This window comes from Muntiacus reevesi, chromosome 2 (assembly GCF_963930625.1).
Source record: "Muntiacus reevesi chromosome 2, mMunRee1.1, whole genome shotgun sequence".
NCBI classification, from domain to species: domain Eukaryota; kingdom Metazoa; phylum Chordata; class Mammalia; order Artiodactyla; family Cervidae; genus Muntiacus; species Muntiacus reevesi.
In genome coordinates, this window is record NC_089250.1 from 12,606,122 (window position 1) to 12,622,000 (window position 15,879).

Here is a 15,879-nt window from a genome sequence, read left to right on the forward strand (position 1 = left end):
CATAATCTGCAATTCTCCCATGACACCTTAGCTCTTTCCCACATTTTAACTTTGTTCGTATTCTCAATGGATTTTTAAGAGCCCTGCGTATCTTATCCCACAAAACCCTTGCAGACATTTTCCCTTAATTCTCCCCTTAGTGATACCTTCTGATACATGTATGGAACATACTGTCTTTTTCAACTTAGTCTGATCCATTGATTCACTTCATGTCTTTTAAAAATTACATTCATAAAATGTCCTCCCCAACTGTAAGATACTAGAAGTCTAACTTCCCTGGATTTCAAGTTTCACATTTAGTTTTTTAACATACTTCCCATATGTTTATGTTCAAATGTTTTGTGAAGTGCGGCTCTGAACTGACCATCCCCTGCAGTTAATAATCCATTCCTATCCCGTTGGGTTTTTAACAGCCTGTCTTTACCATCTATTTAATTCTTACACATAACAAGGCTATGGTTCCATGCACCAACTTTCCTTTAATTATGAGTCAGCAGAATAGGAACTATACTACTCAAACATCCTCCACTGAGTTCAGCAATCACTGAACTTGGGGCCATTAAGGCAGGTTTATATAGGGGTGACAGTGGTACTGCACGGCTGGGAACCCAGACTCACAACCTGATCATCACAAAAGACTCTGCTGTGGACAGAGAGTGCCAGAACCTGCACAGGGGGAGAAATGAGCATGCACCAGGGACTCCCGCCCCCGCCAAATCTCCATTTTCTGCTTTGTCTGCAAGGAGGAGGAACTGGTCACCCAAAATAAACATTTCTGGACCATCCCAAAAGTTGGATGTGGTCATGCCACTGCATTCTGGAGAGTGAGAAGTTTGCCGAGTGAATGAGTTCAGCCCACCTTTTCCTCCAAAGTGACCTGGTTCTGCTATCAGCTACAGATGACTACCTCAGAGAGAAACCAGCTGCGTGGTTTCCACCCCTCCATCTGAGGGTCCCCTGATACACTGCTGCTGCTGCTGCTGCTAAGTCGCTTCAGTCGTGTCCGACTCTCTGTGACCCCATAGACGGCAGCCCACCAGGCTCCCCCGTCCCTGGGATTCTCCAGGCAAGAACACTGGAGTGGGTTGCCATTTCCTTCTCCAATGTGTGAAAGTGAAAAGTGAAAGTGAAGTTGCTCAGCCGTGTCCGACTCGTAGCGACCCCATGGACTGCAGCCTACCAGGCTCCTCCGTCCATGGGATTTTCCAGGCAAGAGTGCTGGAGTGGGGTGCCATCCCCTGATACACGGCCAATCCCAATAAACCGCCTGAAAAGGACCGTGCTCCTTAGTAACACGCTTGTCATAAAGATGACTGGGTGGTCTTCTAGAATTCAGGGTGTGCGCTGTTTTTATCTGAAAGCCTATCAATAAGCCCCCAAAATGGGGGGGGGGGGTCTTCCCTAGTGACTCTGGTAAAGCATCCACCTGCCAATGCAGGAGACACAGGTTCGATCCCTGATCCGGGAAGACACCACATGCTGTGGAGCAACTAAGTCCGTGCGCCACAACTACTGAGCCTGTGCTCTGGAGCCCAGGAGCCGCAGGCACCGAGCCCACGTGCTACAAATACTGAGGTCTGCGCTCTGCAACAAAGGGAGCCCGAGCGCCACAACTCGAGAGCAGCCCCCGCTTGCTGCAACTAGAGAAAAAGCCCGCGCACAGCAACGAGGGCCCAGTACAGTCAAAAATAACTAAATAATAAACTTCTTTAAAAAAAAAAAAGGTCAAATGCTGTCTCTGGTTTCTCCACCCCCACCCCCCCACCACCAAAAAAACTCTCAGTTAGGTTTGCTGTTACTGTTCAGTCGCTAAGTTGTGTCTGACTCTCTCCAACCCCCATGGACTATAGCCCGCCAGGCTTCTTCCTCTGTCCATGGAATTTCCCAGGCGAAAATACTAGAGTGGGTTGCCATTTCCTACTCCTGAGGATCTTCCCAACCCAAAGATCAAACCTGTGTCTCCTGCATTGGCAGGCGGATTCTCTACCACTGAGCCATCAGGAAAGCCCATTAATGAAGCTTTCCCAATGGTTCAGTGGATAAAGAATCCACCTGCCAGTGCAGGAGACACAGGTTTGATCTCTGGGTCAAGAAAATGAGAAGGAAACGGCAATCCACTCCAGTATTCTTGCCCGGGAAATCCCATGGACAGAGGAGTCTGGTGGGTTACAGTCCATGAAGCCCCAAGTTGTCCGACATGACTGAGCGACTTAGCATTAAAAATCATTCTTACCTGTATTCATCAAAAGGCAAAGTTCAAAAACATACCACTCCGAAGGCCTCACTCCAGTGAGAATTATTATAATAGCAATAAAAGAAATGTTGCATCTCTTTTAAAGTTACCCAATTATCTAGCCCTTTCAAAGGGATCCGCTTAAAGTAGTTCAAGAAATGGGCAATTTTACTGCCGATTAACATGCTTACCATTTCAAGCTCCTCATCCTGAAACAAGGAAATGGTTGGCAGCTGTTTTTTATGTGACTCCAAAGAGAGACTCTTCTCCAGGTTGAAAATTAAAGGCGAAGGCCTAAACGGACAGCTTATGAAATTCCAGACAGGCTCTGGCTGCCCGTGGAGATCTAGCATATCTAAATCAGAGAAAACGGCCTCATTTCACACTCCAAGAATTTCCTAATGAGCACAGGACACCTCATCTGAGCCAAGACCTTCCCAAACATTTCCATCAAAATGGAAAATCTCAGAGCATTCTGCAGGAAGCACAAGGTTGTGATTAAACCTCATCTCCGAAACAATCACTGCATCCACCTTCCTAAGAAGCAATGTGCAAACACCAGCCTGGGATCACGGGCGTTATCTGCAAGAACCACGTTTATAAATGGCTCTGAAGATGAAAAGAGGTGTTAAGTATCCAGGCACTTATCAAGGAAGGCTCCCTTCTGCTTACACCCATCCTGTCACCCAGATCACTCTACTATCCATGCGTGACTAAGCCCATGCTTAGTCATGACTCCCCCATGCTCACTCTGTTTCTCCAGGCCAACACTCTATTTCTCCAAGAAGAGGCAGGCCTTCCGATTCCTTCCACCATTCAGGGAGATGACCTGATCCTTTGGGACAGAAGATTCAGGAAACCCTGCCATCTGCGATGTGCTCCAGAGTTTGGTTTACACCTTGATTAGGACCTCAATCTCCTGCCCATTTTGCCAACAGTTTGCATCCAGTTCACTCTAAATAGATTGACATCTGACACAAACGGCTGCCCCAGCATAAGAATGCTAATTTCTCACATCCCAATTCATACCTCTGTCCCAAGAAATTAGATCTGCAGAGGATAAGAGATGGTCAAGGAGTACCTACCAAGCCCAGTGGCGGCCAATGAGCCCCATGATAGCAAACTGGGTCTTTTTTAAAAAAAGAAGTTTTTAAGTTGGGGGATAGCTGTTTTACAAGTAACATTACTTTCTGCTATACAACAAAGTGGATCAGCTATATGTATACAAATATCCCCCCCTCCTTCTGGAGCGTCTGTCCCATCCCCCGCCATCCCACCCCTCTAGGTCATCCCAGAGCACCAAACAGAGCTCCCTGAGCTAAAGAGTGGCTTCCCACTCGCTGGCTACTTTACACACAGGAGCATATACATGTCAACGCTCCTCTCTCAATTCATCCCACCTTTTCCTTCCCCCCACCTCCTGTGTTCACATGTCCATTCTCGACATCTGCACCTCTATTCCTGCCCTACAAATAGCTTCATCAGTACTGTTTTTTCTAGATTCCATATACATGTGTTAATATACAATATTTGTTTTCCTCTTACGTCACTCTAACCTGGAGTCGGTCACACAGAGTGTAGCCAACTGTGTCTTTTGATTCACAGTATTAACTGCCACCTCTTAATCTCCCACCCCCATCAAACAGCAAGTGTATTACTCCAGATAGAGCTAAATCAGACCACGATGAGCAAGAGCGTGGGCAAATTGAGAAAAGTAATAGCCCTCCACGTTACTTGCTCGAGAGAAAAGAAAACCCAATCAAATCGCAGACTTGCTGTTTCACCATCCTGGAAATTCATTTATTTATTAACTATTTCCCTTAGAATTATTTATGTACAATTCTCTACTTATTTCCTATTAAGATAGATCAGGTCTTGAAAGGCACAATTAAATCGACTTCACAATTGGTCTTTGCATCAAGGTAGCTATCTAGGGCTTGTCACACCAGAAACTGACTTCCAAGCCACAAAGGTGAACACCATCCTTAAGTCAGCATACAACAGACAAGAAATACTTGACACAGAAGCGCTTGGTTGTAGGTTCTTATCAATGCATTAGGTTCAGAATCAACAGACACTCAGTGCTAGGATCCTGGACAAACTGCAAACACAGGATTTCCCTGTCATCTGCAAATATTAGGAGCGATGAACTAGAGCACCGCCCTGAGGCTGCTATGTGAAACCCCATGGACCGCAGCCCACCAGGCTCCTCTGTCCATGGGATTCTCCAGGCGAGAACTGGAGCGGGTTACCATGCCCTCCTCTGGGGGATCTTCCCAACCCAGGGCTTGAAGCCACGTCTCTTAACTCTCCTGCATTGGCAGGAGGATTCTTTATCACTAGCGCCACCTGGGAAGCCCGCTGTAAGCGTGTAATCATCAGTGCCTAATTTTCTGAGGGGGTTCTCTGAATGGATGACTTCAAGAAGGACAGATGCACAGCAGCAGTACTTCAACTGATCCGGGCTCTGCGAGCCCATCCCTGAAGGATGTGATCCCAGGCTGCTGAGCTCTGGGGATCCACCTGAAGAGCATTTCAGGTTTTGACTTTAAGCCACAGATATGTGTAATCTATAAAATTAGGCTCCAATCAAATGGCATGAGAGGTATGATCTAACTGCAGAAAGGAAATTTACGAGAATAAGAAGTCTTCCCGTCACGGGGATCAAACCCAAGTCTTCTTCACTGCAGGCAGATTCTTCACCGTCTGAGCCACCAGCAAAGCTCCAGAGGAATAAGAGAATAAATAATAAGACAATAATAAGCTGGGCCCCATCCAACTGCCAAGTCAATAAAAACACCCTAATTTAGTTATAAAGAACTTGGGAAATGTAACCAATCCTGCAAAGAGCTGGTTGAACCCTGCAGTGTAACCATCACTTAGCAGAATGTACTCTGGGCCTTTTTAACCACAAGCAACACGTCTCATCTGTAAAACACAGGGACCATTCTAGAGGTCTCCTAAAGTCTATCAACCCACTCAAACATTTCAGAAGATTTGGATTTTCCTGAACCTTCCTAGTTAAGGGTGGATGTGGTAGGAAAGAACAATATACAATCCTCTCAAACGGAACAGAGACTCAAAAAAGGAAGTAGTCACCATGGTCTACGCTGGATCCCAAAAGCTTTCATTCAAAAGCTTTTCATTCAAAAGCTTTCAAGAGATGGGGCTGGTCCCAAATGCCCAGCTGGCTGCTCAGCGTGTACAATCTGCTACACCGCCCAGAGCCGCCCTAGTTCACAGCATAGGGAGGAAAAGGGGAAGAAGGCGTCTGAATTCTGCAGCTGGCTGGGAAGAAGAAAGCATATTTAAGCTAAAGTTGTAAAGACAATAAACGGTAAGGGCCAAGACTCAAGGCTCCAAACATTCTGCTTCACCAGTTAGAGCCTTTCTCCTGCCTCCAAGCAGAACATCAAAGAATACAGAAAACCAGAGCTGGTAGGTTTGATCCCAGAGTTGGCCGTTTCTTAGTAACAGCACTATGGACTATTAGGGACAAGGGAGAGGGGAGCAGAGAAAAATGAGACGCTCCAGAACCACCGGCCTTTATTAAAATGATGGCAGGGTCTTCCCTGGAGGCCCAGCGGCTGACTCCTTGCTCTCAATGCAGGGGGTCCAGGTTGGATCCCTGGTCAGGGCACTAGAGCCTGCATGCCGCAACTCAGACTTAGCACAGCCAAGTAAACAAGCGTCTATTTAAATGACCTTTCACGTGAGGCTTTATAGGAACTTGCCCTTGGCATTTCAAACCTTCACACTGTACCTTAAAATAAGGGAATTCCTATCAGTTTTGACTAAAATGGAAAACAACAACAATTTGCCCAATTGAAGAGAAAGTACACTTAAAAACCATCTTTCCTTGGGCCAATAAAACTGCAGGAGGGGGAAAAAAACCACAGGCTAAAAATTTTCCCACCGCCCCCCACCCCTGTGGCTCTAAACCCCACTAGGGCTATTTGCCCAACACTAGAGAGTTCACCAAATATAAGGAATCAACCAAAATGCATCACTCTGGTTTTTAAGAAAATCAAAAAGAATGAAACCAAAAGCACAATGGATTCTTTTATTTAAATCAGTGTCAAAGACATCCATCTTATCACAAGAATAGAGACCTACAGGAGGAGAGAGTAAAACTTTTTGAATAGTGAGTATCATAGGTAACAGGAAGGACCCTAACTGCTGATGTCCAGCAAAGCATTAGCATCTTTAAAAATTCTCTACGAGGGACTTCCCTGATGATCCAGTGGTTAAGACTCTGAGATTCCACTGCAGCGGGTGGGGGCTCAAGTCCTGGTAGGGGCACTAAGATCCCGAATGCCAGGTGGCACAGCCAAAATTATAACTACAATTCTCTACGGGCTAGCAAGATAGGGAGTAAAGGGTGGTACCTTTCAATCAGAACACCACTGGGCTGATCATAAAAACCAGACCCTAAGAATTTTATTTGGTAATGCTTCCCTGGTGGTCCAGACAGTAAAGAATCTGCCTGCAATGCGAGAGACCTAGGCTCAATCCCTGGGTGGGGAAGATCCCCTGGAGGAGGGCATGGCAACCCACTCCAGTGTTCTTGCCTGGAGGATCCCATGGACAGAGGAGCTTGGCGGGCTACAGTCCGTGGGGTCGCAAAGAGTCGGACACAACTGAGTGACGAAGCACAGCACAGTTCATTCCCTGTTGGGACTGCAAGCTCCAAATTGAGTATCTCCTCTTACAATACACTGCCCTGTCTATAAACATCTTGCTTACACTGACCTCCAAACAGAGAACACTTGGCTTAGCCAACAAGATCAAGTTTCCTGTGAACTGTCGCAGGACATTCTCAGTCTTACAAAGAGAGGAAGGACTTGCCCAGTGGCCCAACCTGAAGGGTAAGTGTGGAAAACAGAGGGTCAGGTCTGATTCCTTCACTGGCTGAGTTATGTGGAGGCTGCAGTTACCCCCCCTTCCCCCCACCACACACAAACACATACATCATGAATATAATCAAATCAAGTCTAAGCACTCACCTTATGTGGGAGGGCGGGGTACAGAGGGCTATTTGGAATGGTCCCTTCTAGTCTAGGAATTATTAGAGCAAACTCAAATCAAAGTTTTCTCTATGGCACGTATTAAAAGGCAGGCTGACCTGGCCCAGGTCCTGCCATTACTGAATTATATGTGAAAGCTACAGAGGTGTGCCTCAGTTTTTCTCTATATCTCTCCTTTTCCAGAGCCCAAGTGAAATCATAACCCCATGTGCACGTGTATCATTTAACAACAACTTTACTTCTGGACAGGGATCTGCATTCACAGACATCCTCTGTGATGATGGCCAGTCACGTGTCCACTCTACCTCCCAGACCAGAGTCTTAAAGATGAATCACATGGGCAGGTCTGCATAGATGTGTTGAACCACCAATTTTTTTCCCAAATAGAACCATGGAGATGTCTGAGTGAGTTTCTAGTTTAAAGTACTTAATCTTAGTTATGGAAGCTGATTCTCAGAAAGATGACGACCAGTAACTTGTCCACGGTCACACAGAAAGACAGAAGCATCGCTGAAACCAGGCCTCCTCCAGATTCTGTCCTGGCCTCTGTCAGGAATCCTCCTCACAAAACAGAGCTGTCAGGTCATGGGTCACCACTGCAAATGCACAGATTGGTTTGCCATCACAGAGATAATTTCCCTAACCAGTTTTGCTTACCTGTAGAATGGGAACAGTAAGTTGACACCAGGGAAATGTCGATGTAAGAACAGTCAGGAAATAATACTAAATATGTCTTAAACTATGGATCCTAATTTCCTTTGGGGGCAAGAAGTTTTTACAAGCTCTTTATTATTTTTATTTTATTTTTGGCTGTGCCCCATGGTGTGTGGGATCTTAGTTCACCAACCAGGGATTGAACCCATAGCCCCCGGCATCTGGAAGCACAGAATCTGAACCACTGGACCACCAGGGGAATCTAACAAGTTCTTCTTTATGGCCTCCACACTGTTACAGGAATGCCAAAAGTTCCCCAGAAAGTGAAATACTGAAAGAGAAATGGTAGCTAATACTAGAACTGGAGATGATTCAAATTCTACATTGACTACTCTTGTTCAAATCACTTTAAAAGAAAGAAAGGAACCCCTTTTAACTTTGAAGTTCTCCACATTTTCACCGCCTGCGCTTCCTGTATCCCCAAAGCACCCTGTATCAATTCCAGGGACACCTCATTCGCTTACTGCTCCGAGCAACGTTTCCATCACCCAGCATTTCTGCTCAGATTTCACAAGTCCTCTGGGGAGAGAGGTGGAAACTGCCACCTCAGTCAGAGTGCACAAAATGGAATCTGATGAGTGGTCAGCCCTGCTGACAAAACTTCATCATCAGTCCATAATCTCTGCAAGAAAACATTAAGAAGAAAAGCCCTCTGTGATCAATTACTGCCATCACTAGAGAAATTCAGGGTACCATCAGTATGGCCTGTTTGAGGTTCAGAATGTGGGTAACCCAATGGGAAAGGGGAAATACTCTTGTCACCCCTGCAGGTCTCTGCCAGCACTTCTAGAACAACACACATCAAAACAGACTGACTGGTGGAGTTCTCCAGCCTAAGCATTGCTGAAAAGCCCTGCCACTGGGCTGCGGTTTCAACTGGCCAGGGAGTGTCTCCTGCGCTTGAGTAGGGGACCGGAGGGTCTCTGGCGCCTATGGGTGTATTGTCCATGCCCCCCACCTTCCAGGCAGCGGCTGGGTCCCAGCAATGAGCTAAGACCAACATCTGAAACAGTATCTATTCATCGAAGGGAGGAAGCAGAGTGTGTGCAAATGTAACGCTTTGCAGGGAGAAAGTAGCAAACCTCCTACCTCCTAGGAGCGCCTAGTCAGCAATTCCTTGTGCCTACCGGGGCCTCTCCGCTCCCCTCCTCTACCCGCCCCCACCCCACCCCCAACCGCCTCCCCAGGAAATGGGGCCCAATTTGTGCCGGCTTTCGCTTTCTCTCTCATCTGGTGAAAGCTGGGTCCATTTGCTTGGTGCAGACAAGCCAATCGGTCCCCCGGGTCCCTCGGCGAGGGTGGAGGGGTGAGGGAAGGTAGAAGGCGGCGGCGATGGGTCTGGATTCGGACACGGTCTGCGGGCATCCGAGATAGTTTCCCACCGGTGGGTTCGGATCCGCTGCCAATGCGCCGCTGGAGCCGACAAAACGCTGCGCGGGGACGGAACTCTCCGGAGCCAAGGGGCGAGCGCAGGGCCTGGAGTCCCGGACGCTGGAGGAGCCGGAGCTCGGGGTCCAGGGAAGCAACACAGAGGACACCAAGGTGGGTGAGCAACCTCACTCCTGCGCCGAAAGGAACGAGGACCCGCGCGGCCAGCCCCGGGCGTCCTGCTCTTCCCGGAATCCCACCCAACTCTCCAAACACAAAGATACCGAAAATTCCGAAAGCGAAACTGCAAGCAGGTCTCCAGAAGTTTGGAAACGGCCTCCCAGGCTCCCGGCGTCAGGACACCAGGGACGCAGTCAAGGATGAGCGCCCCAGCGAGTGGCCATCGCTCCGCAAGGTCGCCCTCCGCGGCCCCGGGGAACCTCCCGGGTTTTTCACACGCAAGAGTCCCCAGTCCAGGTTCCAGGACGGGGGTCGGCGGTGCTCCTACCTCGTCTCCATTCTGCCCTCTCCTCCCCACAAGAAGGGAAACTTGGGCCCTGCGAGAATCCTGGGGAATGTTCTTTGTAATCGGTTGTATGCTGGCTTCCACCGCACAGCTCCGTACAAAATCGCAGGTTTCGGGGCGTTGGAGAGGATTGTGCGCTTGTCAGCAGCGACGTCAGGAGGACGAGGGGAGGGGTTCCCGGCTGAAACTGCAGTTTACAATCACTGAGCCATTTTAGGCTGGTTTCCCCTTGAACGAAGCCCACGAGGAAGCAGTCGCCGAGGGGACGCCCGGGACCGGAGCGCCGGGGACGCGCCACGCCGTGCGCTCAGCTGGGGGGTCGCGGGTGCAAAACGCCTCTAGGCCTGAGGGTCAGCCTCATTGCCCAGTAGGAGTTAAAATCTGCCGCGAGGTCCCCAGTTTGGGGGATGCTTGCCCCCAGGCCCTACCCAGGGGACGCCGCAAGGGGCAGACTGTGCGATGACGCGGGGATCGTCCAAATAGAACAGTTGACCCCCTCGATCCTTTCTCCAAGCCCCTGAGAATGCCCAGAGCCCACGTCACTGTGGTAACTGCAGACCTAGCCAGCGCTTTTTAATCCTGAGACTTAAAATCTTCTTGGCGCACTAGGCAGACGCGCCATCAGGTTCTCGGGCCCAGGTAAAGTTCCCCGGACCTGCCCTAGCCTGACCCCGGGGACGGCGCGCGGCTGCCGTGTGGCCCCCATCCCCCCCGGGCCACCCTGCTGGCTGCGATGCGCGACCACCGCTCCGCGGCTGCACCCTGGCCACTGGCGACCCCTGTCGGGAACCGCTTCCAGCTAAGCAAACTCCGTTTGCTCGCTTACCCTCGGGCTCCACTTACAAGCTCCGACTCAAACTCTCTGACCCTCCGAGGACCCCGAAGTCGGCCACTCCCCGGCACCTCGCCGCCCTCTTCAACCCCAAGGCGACATCCCCGGTCGATCGCCTGGAAGGCTCGCCGATCCAACAAGGGCGAGGGGCACTTTCTTCCGCGAACGCTCTCCCCATCCCCCACCTTCCCTAGAGCGCAACTCCAAAAGCAACTCCGCCGCTCCACCCCACGCTCTGCAGCCAGGGCCGTGCGCCCCCGCCCTTCCGCCAACGTACTTTCACACCCCCCCTCCACCCCACCCACCACGCCCCGGACGCCGCCGCCCCCCACTCCCACTTTCTACCCCTCCGCGGCGCAAACTACACGCTGCCCTCCACTAAGTACAGCGCGCCCCTGCACACACACATACACACACACACAACCCCACCGGCGTCTGCAGCCTGATTGCCCCCGAAACCCTGGATACTGAGTCCTTTAAATAAGCGGCACACCGCTGCACCTACCCGGCTTTACCCACACAGGATCCTGCGTACAGAGACAGAAAGAGAACTGGTCTCCTAGAAAGCTGAAATAAATCACTCCCTCTGCCCTCCTGCATTTCGCACCACGTGTCAGCAGTTTGTCACGTCAAATCAGGGCAGGGTCTGGTTCGGAGACGCACACACGAATCTGGAGCGGATCTCTTGGACACTCCCACCCAAGTGCACACACAGGTATGCCCACTGATTTAAAGGCACGGAGAGCAGTCCTGCTCTGATGCCCCGGTCCGGGCCAGCGGCACCCTCTCCCCTTTAGCAATGGACTGGACACACGCAGATTCTAACCACGGAAAAAACTAGGGCAGCCCATTCCTTCTCTTTTTTCCCCTTTAATTCGCTAAAGCAGCTACTAGAGTAGCCAAAGAGAGCTGAAACTAAGAGATGGCAACTCCGGTTGGGTTTTTTCCCACCTCAAAACCTTTATTTTCAGTTTTTAAAAGCCACCTTAGCCCGCCATATTGAAACTGGCAAGGCTTCTAAATACTCCTCCGCCGCGGCTTCCAAGAAAACACGAGAACGGAGCGGGCTCTGGGCGCGCGTCTGGCCACGACAAATCAACCCCAGTCCCTCGGCTAAGGCTCCCCTTCTCCCGCTAATCGTCTCCCGCCGCTCCGGATCAAAAATCCACAAATATATCTAGCAGTTCCTACAGCAGTTTTTTCGGGTTTGGGGTTTTTTTTTTTGTTTTTTTTTTTTTTTTTTGCGGATTTTGCTAACACACACATTTTTTAGAAAATAATAAACTCCAAAGCCAGATCAGATTAGTAATTGTGAAAGAAGGTTATATGAGAGTAGACAACAGGAAAGCCCCAAGGGACAGGATGTGACTTTAACGCGAAAGAAAAAAGAAAGAAAAAAAGAACAAAAAGATCATCCATGCCGGAGCACGCTCCGAAACTACTACTGACAATTTCATTTCAGCTGCACAGGCAAATGTTTCGGGGGGGGGGGGGAGGATTCCGAATATGTCCACGATTTTTATTCCTTTTGATGGCTGCTCTCCAGTCCTCACCCCACCATCTCGCCCAGCCACCACCACCCCGCCACCCCGAACACACACACACCATCTAAAAAAAAAAGGGAAGAAAGAGACCCCAGCGCGGGGTAACAAGGGCGGCTGCGTCGCCAAAATGAGCGCACAAATGAGGAAGGTGGGCGGCGGGAGGGGACACTGCACCCTGGGAGGAGTACGCTTTCCAACTACGGAGAGACTCCCGCGAGGCCGGGCTTTGCGAAGCCGAGGGACCTGGAGGAAGAGGACGGGGGGAGCAATAATGACAACGCGGAGCACGGCGCGGAGTTTGCGGCTCTGCTCCAGAGCTGTCGCGCTCTCCTCCAGCCCTTCCCTTTCGCTTCTCTCCCACTGCACCCCCTCCTTCCACCCCCCCACCCCGAGCCCAATCCAGCTTCCCTTTTTCTCGGAGCTGGAAAAAGAGAAGCTGACCGGCGCACTCAACCTGCGGGCCGGAGGTCCCCTCGCGGGGCGGGCTGGGCGCGGGGACAGCGGCCGGCGCGGGGTCCTACCTGGTGAAGTTCGTGCTCCCCGCGGCGTGGACAGAGGCCCGGGCGCCGCCGAGGCGGGGGACGCCGGCCTCACCCGCTCGCTGCGCCTCGCTCGCTCCCCGCCCGCCGCCTCCCTCGCGCGCCCGCTCCGCGGCTCGGACTCCCACTACAGCCTCATTCCAATATGGCATCCTCTCTGTGCGCATGCCCGGCACTCTTTTTTAAGATTATTATTTTGTGTGTGTGCGCAGCGAACTCCTTCAACGACCTTTTCCAAGCGCTTGCAGCATGTCTTAAGCCAATTAGCCAGCGGGACGTTGCACCCCTTCCCCTACCCCGCTGGGACGCCCCCGCGCCTGGGCACATCGCCACCCACCCACCCACACACACACTCACACACACACACTCCACGCTCCCACTGCCCCCTCCCCGTCCCACTCCCCTCGCTTTTTTCCTTTAGCTCCCTCCATACACGATCTGCAGAAAGTTCCCATCACAGGCGCTTTCGCAAACCCATCTGCAGGGAAATCTGGGCACACTCCGCAACTCACTAGACACTTTCGGTTCCGTAGGTTTACAATCCCCCCGGGGTCTAAAAGCACAAACTTGCGCTTTATCCGCGGAAGGCTGGTAGCCAGCGGAAAGAAATTCAATCCGCTCCGAGCCCCGGGCCCCGCCCACTGCGCCCCACCCGGCTCTGAAATTGTGCCTTTTCTATGGAGATTCAAATATTTTCTGAGACCTTAGGGGTGGCGGGAGGGGGCCAGAGGAGGGTTTTCCTGGGAAACGTGCCCAGAGGAGTCGGAAATTCAATCAGGGATGTTTGGACCAGCCTTGCCGCTGAGACCGGCAGGACGCAGGTAACGAGGGCCGCCACGGCGTCTCCGGGGGGCAGTGCCCAGGTCTGGGGGACCGCAAAGGGCACCTGGCCTGGGCAGGCTCTTGGAGGGCGGGAAAAGAATCCTGCCCTCGGATAACGTGGCCCTCGGCGACCGAGGGAGTGAACGAGAGGCACAGCAGCCCTGCGCTGGGTAGGGTTTCCGTGCGGCGTGTGCGGGTCCGCGGGCATTTTGCCTGGGGCGTAGGTGTTGGGGGGTGGTGGACGACAAAGAGGATCTCCCTGGCCGGAGCGGTGGCTGGGCAGAGACTGAAAGGAATGTCCCAATGCGGAAATGCTGGCGACGCCCAAGTGGGTCAGACCGAGAACTTCCGAAGGTGAGCTTTGCTGTACTGAGGAGCGAGGAGATCTTGCTGGAGGCTAGAATCTGTGTCCACGGGAAATGGAGAACCAGCACTTCTGGCAGGATTTTGGCTCTGTTACCACAAGGGGTCAACCCCTCCCCTCCCCCTAAGAGTCTCCCAATTCTGTGTCCACCTCCTTCCTACGGACCTTTCTCTCCGCGTCCCTCCTGGCCCAGGGGTCGGGAGGCTCTCTCATCCTGGACACTGCTGCGCGTTCCCAGCTCCGCCCGCCCTCCCACGCCCGGTCACCCCGGCGCGTCCTCGAGGACCCCTGTGCCCAGGCACGTGAGGTCCCCGAAGAATAAGTGGGTGCTCCCAAGGGCGACGGACAGGGCAAGGCCCAGGGATGCAGAGAGGAAGTCAAGAGTTTGAGCGCGCGCGGGACCCGCAGGGGTCTTGCCCGCTAGGTTCTCTCCCCGACGGCGGGACCCGAGCTGGTGTAGAAGAGCCACTGGAGGGACGTGCCCGGAAACTGCTCCGGCCAAGCCCTGCGGTCGCGAGCGCCCCTGCACCGAAACGGTGGGTGGAGCTCGGAGATCCTGGGGGACTTCCGCGGCGGCGAGAGCCCTCGCGCTTGCAGCCTGGGCAAGTGGTGTCTTCACGTCTCGGTGAGCGCTCTACGAGAGCTCTCGGAGGGAGCCTTCGTCTTGTCACGCCTTGAGTGCCCCTGAGGCTCAAAAAAGGAAAGGCAAACGACTCCCAGCTCAAACTTCAGCAGGAGTCTCCTTCCCAGACCAGCTTTCAGGTCCCCACCTCTTTGGGACATCCGACCTCTTCTCACCTGAAGGTCACCGAAGGTGGAGCATCTCCAACCCCACCGGCCGCCTGCACCCCAAAACCGCCTCCCTTGGCGCCCTGAGATGGCTCCTAAATGAGACCGTGGATGCACAGCGGTTCCGAGGAATCCTGAAGGAGGACTCCAGACGGCCTCCTTGGCTTTACCCCGGGGTCTCGACTGCTTGAGCCTTCAACACACAGTTTGGCCCAAAAGGGGCGGGGTGGGGGAAAGGTCCTGTCCCAAGTGGACTTACAGCGAGGGGAGACCCACCGTTCCCCTCGCTGGATCACCTGCTCCCGCGCCGCAGAACCGCAGAACATCCGCCGCAGAGAGGTCTGAGGCCAGCTCCCCTCCTCCAGCCCGGCCGGCTCCCCCCGCCCCGTGCTGCGCCCTCCACGGCGCCCGCGGCCCTGATGGGCGCCCGCGGCAGCGCCCCTTCCTCGAGGGTCTCAAACGTTGCGGTGGGGCCCGGGCCGGGGAGCTGGCAGAGGATCGCTGCCCTCGCCTGGCCCCCCCAGCACTTCCGGGCGACTCCAGTTTACAAAGAGGATGCACTTTTCGTCTCCTAGAGCAGAGATGTGAGCTGCAGCAGCCATTGCGCCGGCTCTGGGTTTGTTTACTAGTTTTAAGTCATTATTATGCACGGAACGTTATTTCATCAAAATAAAAAACAATTGCCAAAGAAAAAAAAAAAAACCTAATCACTAACTCAATGAACTGTCTACGTTATCCTACAGTTCCTCCAAAGTAATGGAGTCTTTTTATATTTTTGGAACTCATACTCTTGCATAACTTTGCCAGTGGGTCTGGAGAGCAGTGTGGAGGAGTTTGATTTTTTTGTACTCACCGCGATTAAGCCATAAAGTCATGAAGCCACGACACACAATGGTCGTCACCTTGGTACCTCCAAGAATCTTCTCAGCGTTGTCCAGGGTGAAATTTCTCCAACTTTGGCTTTCCTATTGCTTTTCCCACGTGACTTATTGAACGTTCCTTGGCTTTTTATTCTGTATCCTGCCTCCATTCTCCTCTGTCCAAGGACACCTTTGAGACAAAAGAAATTGGCTCCAAGATTCCCTGCCGTTATTAAAGGGCCCCTTCATCCCATTCCAATA

General features: G+C 52.1%; 1 protein-coding gene across 7 annotated transcripts in view; it reads right to left on the bottom strand.

Moving 5' to 3' along the window:
- Window positions 1–15,707, bottom strand: part of SFMBT2 (Scm like with four mbt domains 2) — a 178,319-nt gene extending 162,612 nt beyond the window's left edge. For 2 of the 7 annotated variants that reach the window (XM_065920958.1, XM_065920951.1), the window contains exon 1: window positions 12,766–12,900. The gene's annotated coding sequence lies outside the window, so the exon portion shown is untranslated. Of the gene's footprint in view, window positions 1–9,626; window positions 9,873–11,205; window positions 11,286–12,765; window positions 12,901–13,216; window positions 13,342–15,611 lie in introns of those variants that run through there. The other 5 variants (XM_065920954.1, XM_065920952.1, XM_065920957.1 and 2 more) reach the window with 5 other exon arrangements.
- Between the last annotated feature and the right edge of the window lie 172 nt (window positions 15,708–15,879).